This window comes from Thamnophis elegans, chromosome 2, assembly GCF_009769535.1.
Source record: "Thamnophis elegans isolate rThaEle1 chromosome 2, rThaEle1.pri, whole genome shotgun sequence".
NCBI lineage: Eukaryota > Metazoa > Chordata > Lepidosauria > Squamata > Colubridae > Thamnophis > Thamnophis elegans.
In genome coordinates, this window is record NC_045542.1 from 116907402 (window position 1) to 116929083 (window position 21682).

General features: G+C 40.2%; 1 protein-coding gene across 2 annotated transcripts in view; it reads right to left on the reverse strand.

Annotated features, from left to right (window-relative positions):
* EEFSEC (eukaryotic elongation factor, selenocysteine-tRNA specific) overlaps positions 1-21682 on the reverse strand; it is a 174682-nt gene that overhangs the window by 135108 nt on the left and 17892 nt on the right. The window contains exon 1 of one of the 2 annotated variants that reach the window (XM_032210904.1): positions 1001-1797. The exons of the other annotated variant lie outside the window; for it this stretch is intronic. The gene's annotated coding sequence lies outside the window, so the exon portion shown is untranslated. Of the gene's footprint in view, positions 1-1000; positions 1798-21682 lie in introns of those variants that run through there. 2 annotated transcript variants of the gene reach the window in all.

The window sequence follows — 21682 nt, forward strand, 5'->3', positions numbered from 1 at the left end:
CCTCTATAAACCAATGCAAATCATGTGTCAGAACCGGATACCCGAGCTTTAGACAATATTTTAAAAAGAAACAGGAATTCCCAATGTGATTCCAACATCCCATAAGTATTTTGAGATATGCTGTTCCATCTGGAAGGTGTCACTAAACCCTAAAGGACAAAAGTCCTGGATAAGCAACAGGGAATCAAACACTCTAATTTCTCATTTGCTTCCTCTGAAAATCCAACACAGATTACTCAGGATATTTATAAAAATGGTTGGAACATATTTTATGTATTTATTACACAGAGTTTATCTGCAGTGTCTTTAAGCAATGTGTAATTGCAATAAATCCTAACTCACTGAATCTTGTTTTGAATAAAAGGGGGCTAATTTTTAATAAACAAGAATGAAACTAAGATTCCATGACTTCTGATTGATTTGCAACTATAAATCCCTATTGACTCACTTTAAGTATCATAGAGATACTACATTCTTTAAACTTCATTATCGTTTCCATCTGTCAATTTATTTATAGTATGGTATAGAGGTTAGATATAGAGGGACATTATAGTTAAGAGAGACGCGGTGGCTCAGTGGCTAAGATGCTGAACTTGTCAATCAGAAAGGTCAGCAGTTCAGCAGTTAGAATCCCTAGCGCTGTGTAACGGAGTGATCTCTCATTACTTGTCCCGGCTTCTGCCAACCTAGCAGTTTGAAAGCATCTAAAAATGCAAGTAGAAAAATAGGGACCACCTTTGGTGGGAAGGTAACAGCATTCCATGTGCCTTTGGCGTTTAATCATGCCAGCCACATGACCACGGAAATGTCTTCGGATAGCTCTGGCTCTTTGGCTTTGAAACAGAGATGAGCACTGCCCCCTAGATTTGGGAATGACTAGCACATATGTGCGAGGAGAACCTTTACCTTTACCTATAGTTAGGGTACCAGACTAAACCAGATTTCTCACAACCAGCTCAGAGGTATAAATTCTGGTTGAAATTGGGCATTGGTTACTTACCAAATTACTTTCTCGGGACAGTGGAGACATCATCCAGGCATGGGTATGACTCCATCAGGATCCAATTCGACTGGGTCAACAAGCATTAAATACACACCCACGAGGCTCCTCCTACCCAGCTTAGACGAAGGTGTGACTTGTAGACTGCTGTGTAAACAGTCTCAGATGATAGATATTATCTCTCCTCAAGGTAAGAAAAGAAAAATCAAGGATTAGGGCGTAAAGAAAGGGTGGGATTGGATGATGTCTCCACCGTCCTGAGAAAGGGCGTATCAGGTATGTAACCAACGCCCATTCTCCTAGTAGGTGAAGACATCATCCAAGCATGGGACATACCAAAGCCCAATCTGTCCCATTAGGAGAGACTTGAATAGAATTTAAGAAGCCTAAGTAGAGACCACTCGCTGCAACACACATCAGCCAAATGAAGCATCAGTTGAGGCATATCTGTCGAGCCTATAGTGGCGGATGAATGGAGATATAGTAGTCCACATGGCCACCCAGCAGATTTCCTCTAATGAAGCTTGAGATGACCAAGCAGCAGAGGTGGCCGCGCTGCGGGTAGAGTGCGCTATGATATTGGGCGGAACAGGCAGGGAGAGAGCAGAGTAGGCTCTAGAAATAGCAGGTCGTACCCAATGACCAATGTCAGAAGAAGAGGCCTTGGAGCTTTTCTTACCTCCTGGCTGGAATTTCACAAACAGAGCCTCAGAGCATCTGAAAACAGACGTTCGTTTAATATAAATGCATAGAGCACGTCGCAATCAAGGGAATGCCACGTACGTTCTAGTCGATGAGATGGTTGAGGACAAAAGTCGTGAAGCACCAGTTCCTGGGCTCTGTGGAATACAGAATTTACCTTAGGTACAAAGGCTAGATCAAGGCGAAGAATGACCTTATCTGGATGAAAGATGCATATATCTTGTCTGATTGACAATGCCGCCAACTCGGAAATATGCCTCGCCGAGTTATAGCTACAAGAAACACCACTTTTAAGGTTAAGTCATATAAGGATGCAGAATGTAAAGGCTCAAAAGGAGTCTGAGTTAGAGAGTCCAGGACTTTGGAGACGTCCCAAGTCGAGAACCTATGTATTGTGGGTGGCTTGATGTTTGTGGCACCTCTCAAAAAGCGACGGATAAGCGGGTCATGAGAGACGGGCTGAGTGGAACCTAGTGACAGGACAATGGATAGGGCCAAAACCTGGCGACGGAGGGTGTTTGGCAAGAGTCCTAGATCTAGCCCTCATTGCAGAAACTGGAGAATATTAGGGATAAAAGCCTGTAAGGGAACAATGTCTTTCCTATGGCACCAGGCAGAGAAGTGTGTCCAAGTGGCATCGTAAATGCAGTTAGTAGAAGAGTGCCTGGAGGCTTGAATTGTGTGAATAACTTCAGTGGATAGATTGGCAGTCCTTAGAGCCTCCCACTCAATCTCCAGGCGGTTAGTCGTAACCAAGGAAGGTCAGGATGTTGGAATGACCTTTGAAGGAGCAGAGAGGAAAACTGGGGAAGTTGCCATGGAGGAGCTACCAAAAGGTTCAGCAGGCAGGCAAACCAAGGTCTGCGGGGCCAGCGAGGAGCGATCAGGATCAGCTCCGCCTCCTCCATCAGCATTTTCCATATCACCCGCTGAATAAGAGGTGTCGGGGGGAAGGCATACAGAAGGACAGGAGGCCTCAGAGATCTTGAACCTCAGAGCGTCAATGCCCTCCGCCCCTGGTGTTGCACAGTGCGCAAAATACCTTAGCAGTTGATTGTTGCTCTGGGAAGCAATGAGGTCGAGAACCAGAAGACCGTACCTGACTGTCAGTTGCTGAAAGATTCGCCAATGCAGGCTCCACTCTGCCGGGTCGATGTGCCTATAGCTGAGGTCATCTGCCTGAGTGTTCTGGACCCCCGAGATGTGTTCGGCCTGAATAGACAATAACTGGGTCTCTGCCCAGGACCCCAGTTGAAAAGACAAAATCATTAGACGTCGAGATCTTGCACACCCCCTGCCGGTTTATGTGCACTTTGGCGGTGGTATTGTCCACAAGGATGAGCACGTGCACATTGGCCACAAGATGTTCAAATTGAAGAAGAGCCAGAAAAACAGCTTTGAGCTCCAACCAGTTGATACTGTTCCTCTGGTCGGAGCGTGACCAAAGACCTTGGGCTGTGTGCAACAGAATGTGAGCCCCCCCCAGCCCTGCAGACTCGCATCCGTGGTCAGAGTGAGGGGGGGTCGTGAAATAGAGAGCACTGTTCCAAGGCAGGGGAGAGCTACCAGCGGAGGGACCGGCTTACCTCTGAGGTGAGACGAACCTTGTGCATCGATCAACTGCAGTCTGCCTTCTGATATGGTAGCAGAAACCATTGGAGCTGGCAACTGTGGAACCTGGCCTACAGAACAATGTTGAAGGTGGACACCATTTTTCCCAGATGTTGTGACAGGTGAATGAGAGGAATCTTCGGATGGCCTCTCACAGATGAGACTAGATCGCAAATGCTTACCTGCCATTCTGGTGATAAGAATATCTGTTCCAGGGAGGTATCTATCACTGCCCCTAGGTGCGTGAGGCGAGTCGTGGGCTGCAGATGACTTTTTTTTCAAGTTGACCAGGAATCCGTGTTCTTCCAGGGTCTGAAGAGTGATCTGGACGTCTCTGCGTGCTTGGTGCGGGGACCTGGACAGCAACAAAATATCATCAAGGTAACAGAATTCTGACTGGCATAGTTTTAAGATGGGCAGCCAGCGCAGCAAGGATTTTGGTGAAGACCCTTGGGGCAGAGGACAAACCAAATGGAAGGGCACGGTATTGAAAATGATTCCCCACATAGGATAAATGGAGGAATTTCCTGCGATCTGGAAGAATAGGGATATGGAGGTATGCCTCTGTAAGATCCACTGAGAAGAGGAGGTCATTAGGCCACATGCTCTCCAAGATGGGTAGCAGAGAGTGCATTTTAAACATCCTGTAAACTATAAATTTGTTTAGAAATTTGAGGTCAAGGATTGCCCTCCAACCCCCAAGACTTAGGCACTATAAAGAGACGGGAATAAAACCCCTGCCCATGCTGGTCAGGGGGCATCTCCTCAAGGGCCTGAATTTGGAGGAGATGGCCAATTGCAAGTTCAACCAGATGTCTTTTGGTAATGTCCCTAGAAACCGGACATAGTACAAAAATCTGCGGGGGACTAGAGAGGAACTCCAGGGCAAGGCCAAATCGGATGGTACGCCTGATCCAGGCATTGTTGGCCCCCAATTGGGAGGTCCCTGATAGAATTACTTCTGCTTTCAGAAGGAACGGTTGGAGCCGCCCTTGAAGGGCTTCCTGTAGGAGAAACGCTGGGAATTTCTGTTGGATCTGTTCTGAGATGGAGGGCCCTGTCTCGGGGTAGCATGGCATTGAGGACGGGAGTAGGCAAATCCCCCGTCCGTCCCTCGAAAGGACAACCTACAGAAAAAAGAAGAGGGTTTAGAATCTGTTTTGTGGCTGGCAGAAGGAAGCACTTTTTGCTTGTCCTTGGACTCTACTAAGAGAGGTTTCAAAGGCGGGCCAAAGAGCAGACCAGGAGAAAAAGGAAAAGAAGCCAAACACCACTTTGCTCTGGCCTCCACTTGCCATTGCTTCAACCATAGAAGACGTCTTGTGGTGACTGATGAAGCCATCAACTTGGAGGAGAAACTAGCCGCATCCAGAGAGACATTGGCAGTGTATTCCATTGCTGCTTTGAGCTTGTTGATATCCTGATGAGAACAGGAATCAGCAGGAGGAATTCTGTCCTGCATCTGCTTCAGCCAACAGAGGGCTGCCCTGTTGAAGAAAGAGGCAGAAGAGGCGGTCTGGACCGTCCATGCGGAGGATTGATGACCCTTAACTAATGACTGTTCAAAGCATTTGTCCTCAGGATGGAGAGTGTCCTCTGGAGCATTAGAAGCTGCATTAGGTGATGAAAGAGAAACCACAGGTAAGTCGATGGAAGGGACTTCCAAGAGCTTAGAAAGCACTGGGCTGATATTGTACAATTGTTTGTCCAGAGTAGAAGGGAGAGGTCCCACCCCAGGAGACGCTCACTGATTTTGAATTACTTCCAAGAACAGCTTTGGGGAAGGGACCACATCCTTTTTGACAAGTGGACGCGGAAAGAGTGTCTCTGTGGTGTCAGACGTGTCAACCTCTGTAGTTGAGGATGGTTTTGAGGCCGGGATGCCACAGACCTTTTTGGCCTTGAATAAGAGAGATCGAAACAGGGCAGGCTTGAATTGACCCACTAAGGCCGAAGAGGCAGGTGTCAAGTCCTCATCATTCGAAAGATCGGAATCCCGGGTTACCTCTTCCTCAGATTCTGCAGCAGAATGCTGAGAAGGGCTCCCGGGAGTAGTCCCCTGAGAACAGGAAGAGTGGCCCTTGTTTGACTTATTAGAAGTGGAACACTGAGTAGGGGTAGCAGTCGGGCCCCGGTGTTGGAAGTCCTGCTGCAATCCCCCTGTTCCATAGCCGCTGCTATGATGTCAGCCATATCGTTAGGATTGACAGTAACAGCTCTGGGGGAAGGGGAACCCATGTCTATGTTCGGAGTGACACTGCCATCCCCTTTGGAATCATACTCTTCCTGAAACCCAATCACATCCTCCCAAGGGAGAAGCAGGGGTGGATACATCCCCAGCCGTGTCAGTAGAGAGATCTTCAGGAGGATTGACCACTATTTGAGGAGAAACTACTGGGGCAGAGAGAGGAGCAGTGCAATGCTTAGTCTTAGAGGTTGCCTTTCGTGGGGCAGAATCTGAGGCCTTCTCACAGTATAAACCAGGGGTGGTAACGATTGAGGCCTCCTGAGATTGAACAGTCTTAGAGGTCTTAGCCAGTGTGGCTGATGGTGGCTGAGAAACGGAGATTCTCTTTTTACTCCATGGTTCATAGGGCAGAGAAGGAGTAATGGTGGCTGAGGAGATGGAATATCCCCTTGAGGGGTAGAAGCCTCGTTGGCTGACATTACTCACAGTTGGTAGCACACAAAATGGCCACCACAGCTTTCCCACCCAAAGAAAATGGCCACCGGAGTAGACCAGGCCTGAGGAAAGGCTGAGGGAGCGAACCAACAAGGCGGCTAAGCACACAACAGAATTTGCCACCCGACAATGGTCCCGGTGCCAGGAGAAAGAATGCCCAGCAGAAAGCAATGTCTGAGGCCAAAAGGTGGAATGCTGCTGAGGCAACAAGGAAGAGCGGTGAAAACGCCCTGCAGTCAAGCGGCTTTTGGGCAGCTGCAGCAATTTGAAGCTTCTTCAGTTGGAGAGATCGCGATGATCGCAAGTTCTTCTGGCAGCGCGGCTGCAGCGATCAGCTCTTTGGGCGGCGCAGCTGCAGCAATCAGCCAGATAATGAGAGCCTGAGGTAAAACCTCGTAGACTAGCCACTAATGAGGCAAGAGCCTCTGGGAAGGCTACAAAGCCTCCAAAGCGAAAAAAAACCAGATCCAATTGAATTAAATTTGAAATTGAGCCAATTTGAAGAAATTTGGAAAGTTCTAGCCAGAATTTAGTTTAAAATCGAATTATTTAGCAAGGAGAGATACACAGACACAGCTAATCGAAGGATCAACTGAGTCAAAGCTGGGTAGGAGGAGCCTCGTGGGTGTATCTTTAATGCTTGTAGACCCACTCGGATTGGATCCTGATGGAGTCATATCCATGCCTGGATGATTTCTCCACCTACTAGGAGAAACATAGCTTCTAAGTGGATTCTAGGTCTCTTCCTGAGCTTACTCTGCTTAGATGTATCTATTGTAATAATTTTAAATTCATATTTTCATTTTATACAACAGAATATTTTAAAGCTGCTCACTTAAATTGTGTAGCTTCACTCATATATGGTAGCTGAATTTGATAAATTAAATATGAAATCCCACAGGATGACTATCAGAGTTGAAACAAATGCTATTAAATGAGACAGCTGAACACAGAGGAACTGCTAGCTACTACAAACATTAGTCTAATAAGAAAGTATGCAATAGTGCACCCAGGGTTCTGTCCTGGATCCAGTGATGTTCAACATTTTCATAAATGGTACAAACAAGAGGCTAGAAGAGATGTCCATCAAATTTACAGATGTCATAAAGTTGAGAGACAGGGAAGGGGACACTATTAATATCACAGGAAACAGACTCTCATGGTTGAAAAGAATCTTAATAGACTTGAATATTGCGAGCACAACAATATAAAATATGCAATTTGATGGCAAGAAATATAAGGTTCTACACTTTATTTACCTTTCTTTTAGTAAGAAATAGTTGAATGTTATATGTGAACCAAGTCAATGAAATAATATTGTGAATAGAATTCACAGTTAAAAAGCTATTGAAAGGTAGCTTTTGTACATACATATCCCTGGCCAAAATGCAGTAGCAACACATATCTTACCCATGCAACTATCAAAACAACCTGAGATTTTAAAATGAAATACCTCTTACAAATATGTTGGTCAAATTAAAAGGATACATTGACTATTTTTTTCATATAATAAATATCCAAGTCCATCATCCAGAGCATTCAGATAGTTCTTGAAAAAAGGCATATTGTATTTTTAATTCTCAGGTACAAGCTTAAATACCTTTGATTAACACCTAAATAAAGTTTTCTAATAAATGCACCCTGATAAATAGAACTGAATATATCTAATCAATGAATCCTAAATAAACTAAGAAAAATATTGTAGTCCCAAGACCTTACATTAAAAGACCACACAACATCACTATTGGTTCAAAAACAAGATAATTTCAGGATAAAATATTGAATGAAGTTCTATATACCCTGAACATGTCTATGGAAAGGTTTTGAGGGGATGCCAACATTAACAAATGGATCTTCTAAATAAGCTCAGCATATTCAGATAATACATAATGTACACCAGTGGTGGGTTTCAAAAAATTTTTGAACCTACTCTGTGGGTGTGGCCTCCTTTGTGGGAGTGGCTTAACGGTCATGTGACCTGGTGGGAGTGGCTTGCCGGCCATGTGTTTTCTTTCTCTCTCTCTCTCTCTCTCTCTCTCTCTCTCTCTCTCTCTCCCCCCTTCCTTTTGTCTCTCTGTCCCTTTTTCCTTTTTTTCTTTCATCTCTCTCTCACTTTTCTTTCTTTTTTTCTTTATTTATTTATTCCTCCCTCTCTCTCTCTCTCTCTCCCTCTCTCCCTCTCTCTCTCTCTCTCTCGTGGTGGTGGTGTACACCACAATTGAACTGTTAGCCATTCTTTTACAATTCTTAGGATTCTGGATTCTTAGGATTCTGGATTCATAAGCCTTCACCACATGCTACTTTGGAAAGAGGAGTGGTCTAGCAGCAGCAGCAGCCTTACAACTAACCTCAGCCCAACCAGTTGCTACCTACAACAGTCAGAGCCAGAGGCCTCTTACACCACTGCTAAATGATAAGCAGTGATTCAGAGATAGTATAAAACTCTCAATGCAGTTACTCTTGGCGTGTGAAAATGATGGACTAGGAAGCTGAGGCTGCTTAAAAGAGGGAACAAGAAAACAGCCAAACAAATAAGGTCATATCTGGCCTGAAAATATCTTAGATGGAAAGGAGAAAGTAAGCAAGATCTCTGTGCTTACCAAGAAAGAAAGAAAAAAGCAAGATTTGGGCAGATCTTATTGGGATGAATTTCCCAAATTATATCATCATAGATAGGGTTCTGGAAAACACTATTATTTATTAACACTATGATGAAACCAAATGCTGGCATTCTGGTTAATTAAACAATTCAGCAAGCTAAGTGGTCAAAATCGGATATTTCAGAGCTGTGCTGCAACAGCTCTATGTTTAACAGTATATTCTTCATTTTCTTCATTTTTTAACTCACTAAAGTCTTTTGTATCATTGCATGAAAAGGCTTCAGTGTCGGGGCCCTCAGGCTAACAAACTAGTTCTCATGCAGCACTCGTGACAGTTAAGTTTGGAACTCCTGCATTATATTGTGTTAGATCTACAAAGGGAGAGTAATTGATACTGAATTCCTGGGTTCTGGTATTAAATCTTGTATATGTAAGAGCCCATTGGATTGCTTTGCTTCTAGCTTCTTGTTTTCTGATTCGGTTCTATGACTTATCTGTCATTAACCAGGTTCCAAATCCTATTCCTAGTATTTTCAAGAACTGAATATTAAGGGGTTGAGAAAATTGCATTCTTATTTACCAGTTTCCAGAAGAATATCTACAGCCATAATGCCAATAACCAAAGATTGTTTTTATAGTATTTCTTCCAACTTAGCAAAATTATATAAATATTTCTTATAAATAATTACTAATTTTCCACATGCAGTTCAAGAACAAATTCCAAAATTATACAATAAACTGAAACCAAGTGTTCACAACAATACTCTACACCTACTTTTTTATTTCTCACATATAACTAAATTTAAAATTATGAGATTATTATTATGGGAAACCATAGTAAAATATGATAAATCTATTTAGTCCTTTACATGCAAGCAGAGAAGATTGAAAACATGTAGTTTTAGTTTCAATTAAAACACATTCTTATACAACATACCACTGCAGAAAAATGTTTTTATTTTATTCCAAATTGCAATGACCAAATATGGGCTTTTAGATGCTTACTTCTTAAATTACTATACATAGAGCACACACCAATTTCTCTAAGTCAGATATGAATGCAGAGTGCAATTTACTAACCCACCTAGTTTTAGAGAAGGAAAACAAGGAAAAAATAGTTTTTGGGCTCCATGCGTCCTGTTTTTGGCATAAATGTGCCAGTTTTCACCATAAATGGGCCTGTTTTCGGTCTCCCGGACCCTCCGTGCATCCCATTTTGCTTGTTTTTGGCCTGCAGAATGCTTCTTGGGGCTAGGGAGGGCGAAAACGGGATGTGAGGAGGGGTCAGGAGGCTCTTTTTGATGAAAATGGGACATGTGGAACACTGCAATGTGCTTCAGGGGGCTGGGGAGGGCACAAAACTGGATGTCCGGAGGGTTCAGAAGGACAAAAACAGGTCTGGTTTTGGCAAAAATGGAACATGTGGAGCACTGCAGAGTGTTTCTGGTGGTGGGGAGGGTAAAATAGCTTGGCGCGGAGGCCAAAACCAGGCCCATATTTGGTCTATAAGATGCATCAAAATTTTCACCCACTTTTAGGGGGGGAGTGCGTCTTATACTCCAAAAAATATGGTAGTCATTTTTAGAGCAATCTTTTACAATACATCAATAACGTCATCATTATTAGAATTAGAGCCAGGAGACACTTCACTGAAAGCCGGATAGTATGTTTACTTTTCTACAATTTGTCCCGCGCCCCGTGCAGTTTTCAAAAAGTCCCACTTTTATAGCTCGCTCACTCCCCCGCCCATCTGCTGCCACTCGCTCCCCCGCCCATCCACACTAAGTCTAAGGCAGCGCTTTCAGTAGGGTGCGTGCTGGGAGGAATCTCTCCTGTCCTCCCAGCTCCCTTTCACCTGCAGCAGAGTTCGGGCGGGCGAGAGGAAACGCTTTAGGCAGGGAGGTGTGTGCCAGGAGGAGAGGAGAGATTCCTCCCAGCACGCACCCCACTGATTAAAGCACTTTCAGTGGGGTGCGTGATGGGAGGAATCTCTCCTGTCCTCCCAGCTCTCTTTCGCCCACAGCAGAGATCGGGCGGGCGAGAGGAAGCACTTTAAGCAGGGAGGTGCGTGCCAGGAGGAGAGGAGAGATTCCTCCCAGCACACATCCCACTGATTAAAGCGCAAAATCCAAGTTGAGGGAATGGCAAGCAGTGGCTGCAACCCCAGAGCTCGGCTAGGCAAGAGCTTTAAGGCAAGCGGCGGTACGGACCCTTGCTGTCAATTCACCCCCTCCTTGCGCCTTTTCGCAGCCAGTATATGAGTGACAATAGATGGAAATTTCACCTTTACAATGCTATATGTATAAGATATACTGTACACACACACACACACACACACACACACACACATGATTGTAAGTCAATTTGAATTCAATATGTAATTGTATCCACCTAATTTCTTTATATTAACATGAAGTAGGGTTGTGGGGAGTCAGAATAGTCAAGATGCTGGTTCCAGCCTATAATTGAAAACTATCTTTTTTGATCTCTTATTGCAGATGTCCCCATCTTGAAGGCTGTGATATATGTTACAAGGGCTGATCAGACTAATGGTTATGGGGATATATGGTTACAGGTTTTTTGTTTAGAAAGTACAGGTAGTCCTTGACTTACAACAGTTCATTTAATGACTAATCAATTTACAATAGCACTAAAAAAAAGTGACTTAGGACCAGTGATGAATCCTACAGGTTCACAAATGTGAGCATGCACATGTGAACAATTTGCCCCACGTCCCATGGGGTTTTTAAAAAGTCCCAATTTTTTAAAAAATTTTAATCAAAAAATTCTCCCCCCTCCCATCAATAGTGTCCCCCTTTACCAATGTTAAAATCTGGTCACCTTAGCAAAGCATCCAATATATTTTTTTTTAAAAATCAAGAGAGATTGTTTCTTTGGGTGATACAGATAAGATAAAAAAAAATTTGGTTGTTCATTATTGATGTCAAGCTCTTGGCCACATGTTGAAGCAAAGTCCAGATAATGCTGACAATAATGTTGAATGGTTTATTTGGAAGGAATATAGTCTCTCAGATAAAATTATTTGTACTTTCAAAGTTCAATTCAATTTTACATGTAGCACATAGCACTGTAAATCCCGCAACCTGAAGACACTACTTTAAAGGACATGCGACCTATTGCCAGCATACAAAACTGATTATGCTCAAACCCACCAAGAATAATGATACTTTTAAAAAAAAGATTCACATTGAAAAGTGTTGGTGTTTTTAATACTTTAAACGATTGTTTCATGAAGTGAACAGTCCCAAGTACATACTAGCTGATCCACAAAATTCTCATAGATCTTTTAAATAAGAATGAAAAATCAAAAATGCCACTTAAGAGGCAAGTTTACTAGCTTCCTCCCACCATCACCAACCCTGGAATAACATCACTTATAGTTATAAACATCTGTAGTTACAGAAGGAATGTACAATACAGTGAAGGGGGAAAAAAACTCAAGGCCCACATATCCTGTAGCTCCGCATTTCACAAACAAAAGGTTGGGGGAAGAAAGAGGGGGTGGGGTACAGGGAATAAAGGCTTAAAGATTAAAGTCACAGGCAGAGACAGACGGCTCTGTTTTTTAATAACTGAAAACATGAGTTGTGCCTGAATGTGTTCATTGTTTTACCAGCGGGGGGAGAGTCTATGCACGCAGGACTTACTGGCGACAGGGCTCCCTTTCCATCAAAAGTAAGATTTACAAAAGAAAAAAAAATGACGCCAACCCAATGCCTTAATTTCCCCTCTTGTAATGTTTAATGATGCAAGTCAGGTACCTCTTCTGACTCGCCAACCTCTTCTCATTAAACTGGAGAAAATTCAGGTATTGACACCCTAACAACAAATGGACATTCAGATCCATTTATAAACAGAGAGAAAAGCATGCATATAAGCAAAATATGCATATAATTATTTTATGAAGGCAAGTAAGTTATTGACCTTCATACTTCAATGTTTAAGAAGTATTTTATAATCTGCACAAATACCAGGTTATACTCTTATGGATAGTCTTTAAGAAATTAATTATTTCACGCATACTCAACATACTTGAAATTCCTATTATTTTCTTTCAGTTTTACTTTCATATTTCTTAAGTTTGGTTCACCCAAACGAAAAAACAAAACAATTTACAAATGCAGAGTTTCGCTAGGAAAGTGATGGAAATGCTCATATAGGTGCCTCTATTATTAAAGAAAACCCTGGGCATTGGATATAAAGCCAAAAGAAATGAAATCACTTTCTTATGAAGTAAAATTGAAAAGAATTCAACAATTTAGATTTATAAAAATCTACTTCACAATGACAATGCATTAATATAAACATATTTTAACTAATCTTGAATTTGAAGAAACGTTTTCAGTTTCATATTGCTTTAAATTATGAAGAAAGGAAATTAAAAGAGATAGAAACATGCCATTCAGAGATTCACCAATAATTTAATAACTACTGAAAACATCAGATAAAAATTAACTACAATAATAATATTATTCTTTGTAACTTTATAATGGGGGGGGGGCTTAATGAAGAAAAAGATGAATCCTGCAATTAAGACATTAAAACCAGATGCAGCAATAAACATGCATATAGTACAATGAAACAATCATACTCAATTAAAGTAAAATAATGTAAAAAAAAACCTTTAACCACTATTATGTAAATGAATCCTTCGGAGTCTTAAGTCCATAGAATCTTTTCAGAAAGGAGAACAAAACATAGTTTATTATTAAATGTGCATAGCTATATATTGCTAAAACAGTGTATAAGCATCACAAGCAACTTGAGTTGCCTTACCTATTAGATGACATTGATTGATTACTCTCTTCTCTCACTATCATTTCATAATATATTTAAAGTTTCAGAGTTAGGAAAATCATTACAGAAGTAATACCAATATTATTGTGTAAAAAGTTACTCCCTAAAACAAAATTTGTTTGGCTGCAATTCAGCTTCAAGGCAAACCAGTAAAAGACTGGTTAGGATGAAGCTTAAGTTTGTGCTGTGTTGTTCCTTAGTACTAGTACAATATAATCAGGGTGGTAAATTACCTTGTACAACCAAATTGTACATTAAAGTTTTGAAACAGTCCATTAAACGTAACATTATGAACAAGACTGAAGGTCCGAGTGGAAGACATTAGACATGCATTCCAAATCAAGGTTAGGAAACTCAGTCTACCAAGCAGGCAATTGTCAGCAGGCATTGCAAATGGTCAACAGTTTCCACCAACAAGGGAGCATAATTAGCCCACAGGCTATACTGGCAACCTACCAAGATACAAAACGACATTGCTAATTTGTAGAATGAACCACCCACGGTTGAACTGGAGAAGGCTAGTCCATTATAAAAAAGATCCAGAAAAATTGTCCTGATATAGTAAAAGCTGATAAGATCTCAGAATACAAGAAAACTAATCAAATTATTTCTACCTACCAAAGGCACATTTGACAAACTGAAAAAATACTACCTATATGCTTAGGAGTCTAACATAGAATTGTATACTACCCTCTCTTCTCCCTTCTTAAATACAGATGTTAATATTTCTATGTTTAGTATAACTCAGGAATAAGATACTTTCTTAACATTTTTTTAAACCTTTCAATCAATCTTTCACGACTGAAACGGAAACATAATGATGCTTTTATAGGAGGCAGAACTGAAAATTGTCAGATTTTTTTTTAAATGGAAAACTCCCTCACAAACCATTCTTGGCTTTCCCAATTCACTTACAGGTAGTCCTCGACTTACAACCAAAGTTGGGGTCAGAACATCCTTCACTAAGCAATGTGATCATTAATTGAGTCACACACAAGCTTACCTTTTTAACCACCATTGTTAAGCAAATCACATGGTCGTTAATAATGATTATGTGACCCCAAGATACTGCAACCATTTAAAAATATGTGCCATGCACCCAAATTTTGATCACATGGAAATGCTAGTGGTCATAAGCAAGGGGACAAGCCATAGATGACTTTTTTCAATGTCTTTGTAACATTGAAGAGCCATTAGACAAATGGTTGTACCACCTGTATTCGGTAAGCCTGCTTTATAAATCCTAGTTGCTAGAGGTGGGTTGACCCCGATTCGGCCCGGATAGGGCAAACCGCTAGTAGCGGTGGTGGGAGGCTCCACCCACCCACTCAGACACTTCTGTGCATATGCAGAAGCATCATGCACAAGCACACCCAACTGGGAGTAAAAGAAATTGGCAACCCACCATTGCTAGTTGCCTTATATTTCTCCTATAGACTCAATTTCACAGGAAATCACAGGAAATAGTGATTTAATCCTCAACAATGAACAATAAGCATCCTTCACAATCAGCAGCTATTCGGATTACTTTTTCATGACTAAGTAAACAATCCCTCAGAACACACCACTTCTCATCCCCCCCCCCCCGTTCTTTTGTCTCTGCCTCTTATTTAGCTGCCCTCCTGTCCATGCAGATATAGATGTCAACTTCTGAATTGTTTAAAATCATTTACTTAGGCACACAACTGGGATAGCATTTTTCTCCTCTTGCTTTTATTACAAAATGTAAATATAAATGTAATTTATTACAAACAATTTTATTATGAAAGAATAATGGTGACTTTTGGACATACCTGGGAGCAAAGCACACAGGAACTGCCTTTCTATAAATAGTGCCAGGTTTCTGGAACAGCCACCCCTGGAAATTAGACTAGTCCCTGACTTCAGAAGCTAAAGAAGTTGATCTAATTTTAGATATAAATTGGGAGCCTATGACTAACTATTAGTTTGCTTTACTAGATTGTTTTTGGTTTAAGTGTTTTACCTTGCTAGATTTTATTAGATTCTGGATGTCTTAAGGATTAAATTAAAATGAAATTGCAAATATACTGGGTGAGTACAGTAAAACCCAAACATGATTGATTGATTGATTGGCTGGCTGGTTGGCTGGCTGGCTGGCTAATAAAAGACACCTTGTCTACAAAAACTGTAGAAGATTGCCATACATCAAAAAATGAACTACCAAGAAGCAATGTAAACAAGGCCACTACAATAAGAACTCTTTTGTATATCAACATCAGTTGGCAAAGTTATTTAAGGATAGAACTCAAGGCTATGACATTAGGAGATAAGTCCTGCAATGAAAGACTTTAAAGATCACCTATACATTTCACAATGTTATATGCACATATAAAATTCACAAATGACTGGATGTATGAATTTATAATTCCAATCCAGGCATAAACTATAATAAAATTTTGTACTAAAGAAATATGTCAAAATCTGTCACATGTGTTACATATTGAAGCAATCCTAATGTGAGCTTATTTGATCCATTCAAGATACTAGCCTAAGTAGATAGAAGGTACAATAAACCACTAAGCACTTACACCGATGAGTGGGAGATGCAAGAAAAAATTAATCTAAACAATGAATTGTCTGGTATCACTGAGGGCTCCAGAAGATAATGTGAAGTTTATTTATTTTATTTATTTAACTTTAGTTTCCTTCAGTTGCATTTTCCCATTTCTATTAAACAACATCATCTTACAAAGCAATCAAGTGAGTTTTAATGTGCAAAATTTAGTGGCAAAATTAGACCCAACCCAAAGTAAAGTTAAATTGTCCTAATTAAGTTTGTGTATTATGGAACTGCCCATTAACACTGTTACTCAAGAAATGGGTATTGTACATAAAAAATGTAGAGCATATTTGTGGAGGGTGAAATTTGTCAAACATTTTATCCATATTGTCAAGCTCTAAAATTTCAAACTAATCTAATGAAGTAAGACAAAACAGTATGGTAGACACTTTTATTTTATTTAATACATTAAATGAAAGCTAGTAACAAAGGAAGCTAAAATGTGGTGGATTTGAACTTTATGTTTTTAAATTGTGCTATTAAAATTCCTCTAACCTTCCAGAGGTCCAGATTGAAATCACTACCCAAAACTTTTCGGAAAGGGTTGCCGGAAATTCTGTAAGGATTAATTAGTGGTTGTGAACAGGAAATCCTTTTTACCATCACTATCATTATGGAACAGGTCTACGAATACACATCCATCACCCAATCTTCTTCATAGCCCTCAGCTCATGTATAATCAAAGAAGCCAAACTTTAGCAGAAGTTACTTGGATGTACAGTAATTATATCCCTATCCACATGGGCTCCCCTTCTACATTCATACTGAAATGAGATGGCCTTTTGTTACAGGGCTTTAATTTGGATTTCTATTCTGAGCAGGAAGTTTCAATGAGTGAAATGGCATTTCTACAGATGTTTTATAAAAAAGCAATTGTAATTATCTTAGTTACATGTATACATCCAAACTGACCAAGGTGAGATACTAACGGAACTGGTTAAAGATCTTACTGCAAGCAACTCTTTGAAATCCCAGAGACTGTTAAAATGGACAGGTAAATGATAGAAAATACTAATTTAGCACGTTTCTTGTTTTTCCAATTCACTTGAACATTAATTGTTTTCAGCTAAAAACCTGCTGAAAGTGCTGTCAGACACATTCAATAACCCCACAGCAATCCCTAATTTCAAAATACATTGATAAGATACAATTATATTTAATTAAAAGACTATTGATCATGTTTTAATGAAATGCTGAAATTACTAAATGAGCCTGGGCTCATAGCAACAAGAGTAACTTAAGCTCAAATTTTTGATACATAAAAGCGCAGAGAGCAAAAAAAATCCCACAATCTTATTTACATAATAGAGCCAAAATATGCCCATGAATTAATTCATTTTGGGGAAATATTCTGTTAACTGTTTTCTGTTCAAAAGCAAATAGAATTTTCTATCAAAAGTGGATTGTATCACCAAGATTTTACAGCTGATTGCTACAAATCATTCTAACAATTTTTTACATTATTTATAAACAGATATTGGTTACATTTTTTAGCATTATTATGTTCTATGTTGACCCCTAAATTTTACTTAAATTAGTTAAATTTCTAAATATTATACCTTTAACAATCATCCTACCTACATTAGATCTACAGGCAGCCAAGAATGAAGATCTTTGAAAAGATCAAACATGTTTCATTCATGTTAAAAAAACCTAAGACACAGAATGTAAAAATACCCCACCACCACTGGGGAAAGTGCCTTAAAGGTGATGAGGAAAGTTTCATGGGAAATAAAAACTGATTCAGATAAAATTCTAATTAGAATATATTAGAATATATTTTATGTTTAACATTGATCAAGTTCTCATTTGTATTATCAATATCACCTAAAATTAATTTTACTGATTAGAATTGAGAGTGATTGCTCCAAATCACCCAGTTACCTCCATGATATTTCTGGTTTAAATTAAGCAATTTAACTATATTAAGCTGACTCCCTTAAGTTCATATTAAGACTTCCATAAATCAGGAAGCTAACTCTTTAACATAGAGCCATATTGGTGTACTGGTTAAGACACCAGGCTAAAATCCCGGGCATGAGTTCTAATTACAGTTTAGATGTGAAGCTATCCAGGTGACTTAAGTCCAGTAGCTCTCTCCTATCCCTAGACAAAGGAAAGAGCAAGCAACGTCTGAAAATCTTGTCAAGGTTACTACAGCAACTAGTCCTGACAGTCACGCGGATTGTTGTGAAGGCTAAATTAGGAGTGAACCCATGGATAGTAACTTCAGCTTTTTCATAAAATGTGAGATATAAATTATATTAAAAAAATAGTATAAGGTTAAGTCTCACAAGTTTAGTCTTTTTTCCTGAAAATTAATATCTATTAAAGTCAGGCACACTTAAGTTTGTGTATCATATTTCTGTTGTAAATAGGCTTTTATCATCATCATCATCATAACTGAAATTACAAGATAGCATATAAACCTTAATTAATACAACTCAGTAATTACCAATTTTTGCAGTAAGCATTTGTAAGTGCTATGGAGACTTTGAAATGTCAAGAGGTGCTAAATAAAACATCACAGTAGTTGTATTAATGGGCAAGTAGCCCTCATTTAGCAACTACCTCATTTAGCAATTGTTCACAGTTATGATGGTAATGAAAACTTCATGGGCACGCTTCTCATTCTCAATCTTTGCAGATCTGTAAAGCAAAGGAAAGCTGACATAGGGTTCATAAGCACAGTTGCTTAATTTTAACCAAGTTGCCAGTCTCAATTGCTACCATTAAGTAGGTAGAGAAATGAAGGAAATTGGAATCACAAGTTGACTGGAAATGTTAGGTGTGTTAATGGTAAATATCAAGAAGAGAAAAATAATGTCTGCCTAAATTAACAGATTAACAGAGTTGGAAGGGACCTTGCAGGTCATCTAGTCCAACCCCCTGTCCATGATTAATAAACCTACATTTGATGATGAAGATGGGAATCAAACTAAACTCAAGAATAAAGATGGACCATATGCTAGAGAAGAAGACATTAATCCTTAGGAGGAAGGAAATGAAAAATTTACAAAGTTCATGAATTTTAATGAACTTAAGGATCAGTTAAAGCAACATTTTTCCTGTGGGAAGAACTTGTAAATTCAGCTACTGACATTGAGAAAAAGCAAGAAAAGGAATGTATCTTTGGCTTACAGATTTAGTGACAGATGTAAAGAATACCATGGATCATAAGATTCATTTATGGACAAAATAAACAGTGACTTCTTGTCAAGCCAGCCTCCCTCAGCAACCAAGAAAGAAACCACTTAACTCCATTTCACAGAATTAAGAGTACTTTTACTGGTTATGAAAAGATAGCAGCTAAGCAAAGCAAGTTCTGAGGCAAAAGAGTGCGTAATCATAGATATCAATATGTGACCCAACCCTCCTCCCCCTGGTAACCCCATCCCTAGTCCAATCTGCAAATCCCTCAGGTGTCATGTGAGTTCCATCTTCAAAAAACATCATCAGGTTGGTGTGCAGGACAGTTGGCCTTGGCGGGCCCATCCACTATTTCCAGCATGCGCAGTAGATGGTGAGAACAAAACTCCCTTTTCACAATCTCTCCTGTACTTAAATCTTCCCTTCCCAAATACCATGCCTCCCCCTCCCCGTTTCAATGGGAGCCAAAAGCAAGTAGCGAAACAGAGGCTGACACTTCTTCACATAAGCCAATAATTAGCAGAGAGAAATTTACATACTATGCTCATGAGTAACTAATGGAGTAAATTATGCTTGGTAAGGCTGAAAAAAGTAGAAGATGAAGGCAATGGACAAAAGTAGTTAGCTGAGATTAGATATGTAAGTGTTACAAATAGTTATTTGACCAAGGTCAGGTCAAGATAGCAACCATCTGTACATACCATACCACTTTCAGAAGATAAGCCCGTAACTAGTTTAATAAATATTGCCTAAGACTGGATTATATTTCACAGGTTTGATTAGGAATTGCAACTTTCATATTGATGATATAAGTAGTCAATCAACTTATCAAAATGTCATTAAATATTATAATTCCTTATTACATGCCTTAACTATTATGATGGTTTTCTAACTTTCAAAATTATTATGACTGGCTTTTATGATACCAACATTCATTGTTAAACTTACAGTACATCATTACTTACAGTACATCATTGATGCTTATATTACTTGAATTAATACATTATCATGTGCACATTATGTGCTTGTTGATGTCCTGTGTTGGAATTGGGATGGAGATGGTCCATCCATCCTTGCATTCCTTGATATTTCAACAGCTTTTGATACTATCAATCACAGAATTCTTCTGAGTCATTTCCAGGGATTGGAGATAGGAGACACTGTTATATGGTGGTTCTCTTCCTTCCTCTAGAATAGTTTCAGTTGATGTTGGGGGGGGGGGGTTTCTATCCCAATCCCTGGAAGCGGTACAAGTTTGGATGTGTAGGAATCACTTCCAACTTAGTCCCAAATCAAGTGGATGTGTCTATTGGAGCCACCTAGACCTGGAGATATTCCATTCTTAAATCTTAGATGGGTTGCATTTTGCATTCAAAAGTGGTGTGCAATCTGGAAGTACTCAATGAGCAGGTGTTAGCTGATGGCCAGGAAGGTCTTTGCACAACTTTACCTAGTATACCTATTGCACCCTTTCCTAAATAAGGCTATTCAGGGTGTCACTTGTGCCCTGGTGCAGGGGTGTCAAACTGGATTTCTTTGAGGGCTGGATAAGCTTTGCAGTTCTCCTCTGCAGGCCGGGGGGGAGCGGGAGTGGGAAGTGGGATGGATGCGTCCTGCAGCATCCTGCCAGCCAAACAGGGTGCAGGGGGTCTGCACACAGCCCCTCTGTGCCTCATTTTCACCCTCCATGGCTTCCTGCAGCACTCTAACAGCCATTTTCGGGCCCGTTTTCAGCCTGGGTTTTGTCCAATTTTCAATCCATTTTTGAACCATTTTGGGGCAATTTTCAGGCTTTTTTCAGGCCATTTTTGGGCGCATTTTCTGGGAAATTTTCAGCCCAGTTTTTGGCCCATTTTCAGGCTGTTTTCAGCTGGCAGAGTGCTGCAGGAGGCCATGGAAAGTGAAAAGAGGCAAGGGGAGGGGCCGCACACAGCCCGTTTTAGCCACCAGAGGCACCTCAGGTTGGTCTTTTGATATTTCCAGCCTGGCCGCGTGGGTCAGATTTAAGCACCCCACAGGATGGATCTGGCCAGTAGGTCTTGAGTTTGACATCCCTGCCCTAGTGTCACAGCTCTAATATTACAATACATTTTCTTTGGTGTTGCCCTTAAATACCACTCGGAAGTTTTAATTGGTTTAAAAAGCAGAACGGCAGACAGTGATGAATATTATGCTTATGTGACACTATACCTCTTCTCCACAAGCTATACCAGTTACCACAATTTATTTATTTTATTTATTATGACATTTATTTTCCGCCCATCTTGCATCTAACTCTGAGCAGCTTACAACATAAAAATGTTGGAGTTACCACTATGTTTCAAGGTGTGGACCAAAGTGCTGATTATAATTTATAAATCTCTACCTGGCATAGAATCTGGTTATTTGACAGATTGCCTACCTCTTGTGGAATTAGCTTGGCAGGTGTAATCCGGTAAGTATTTGGATGCTCTGGATCATTTAGTAAAGCATTGTCATCTATTAGGACCTCTGAAGCATGGTTTTTTTGTTGTAGCAACCACCATCTGGAATTAGAT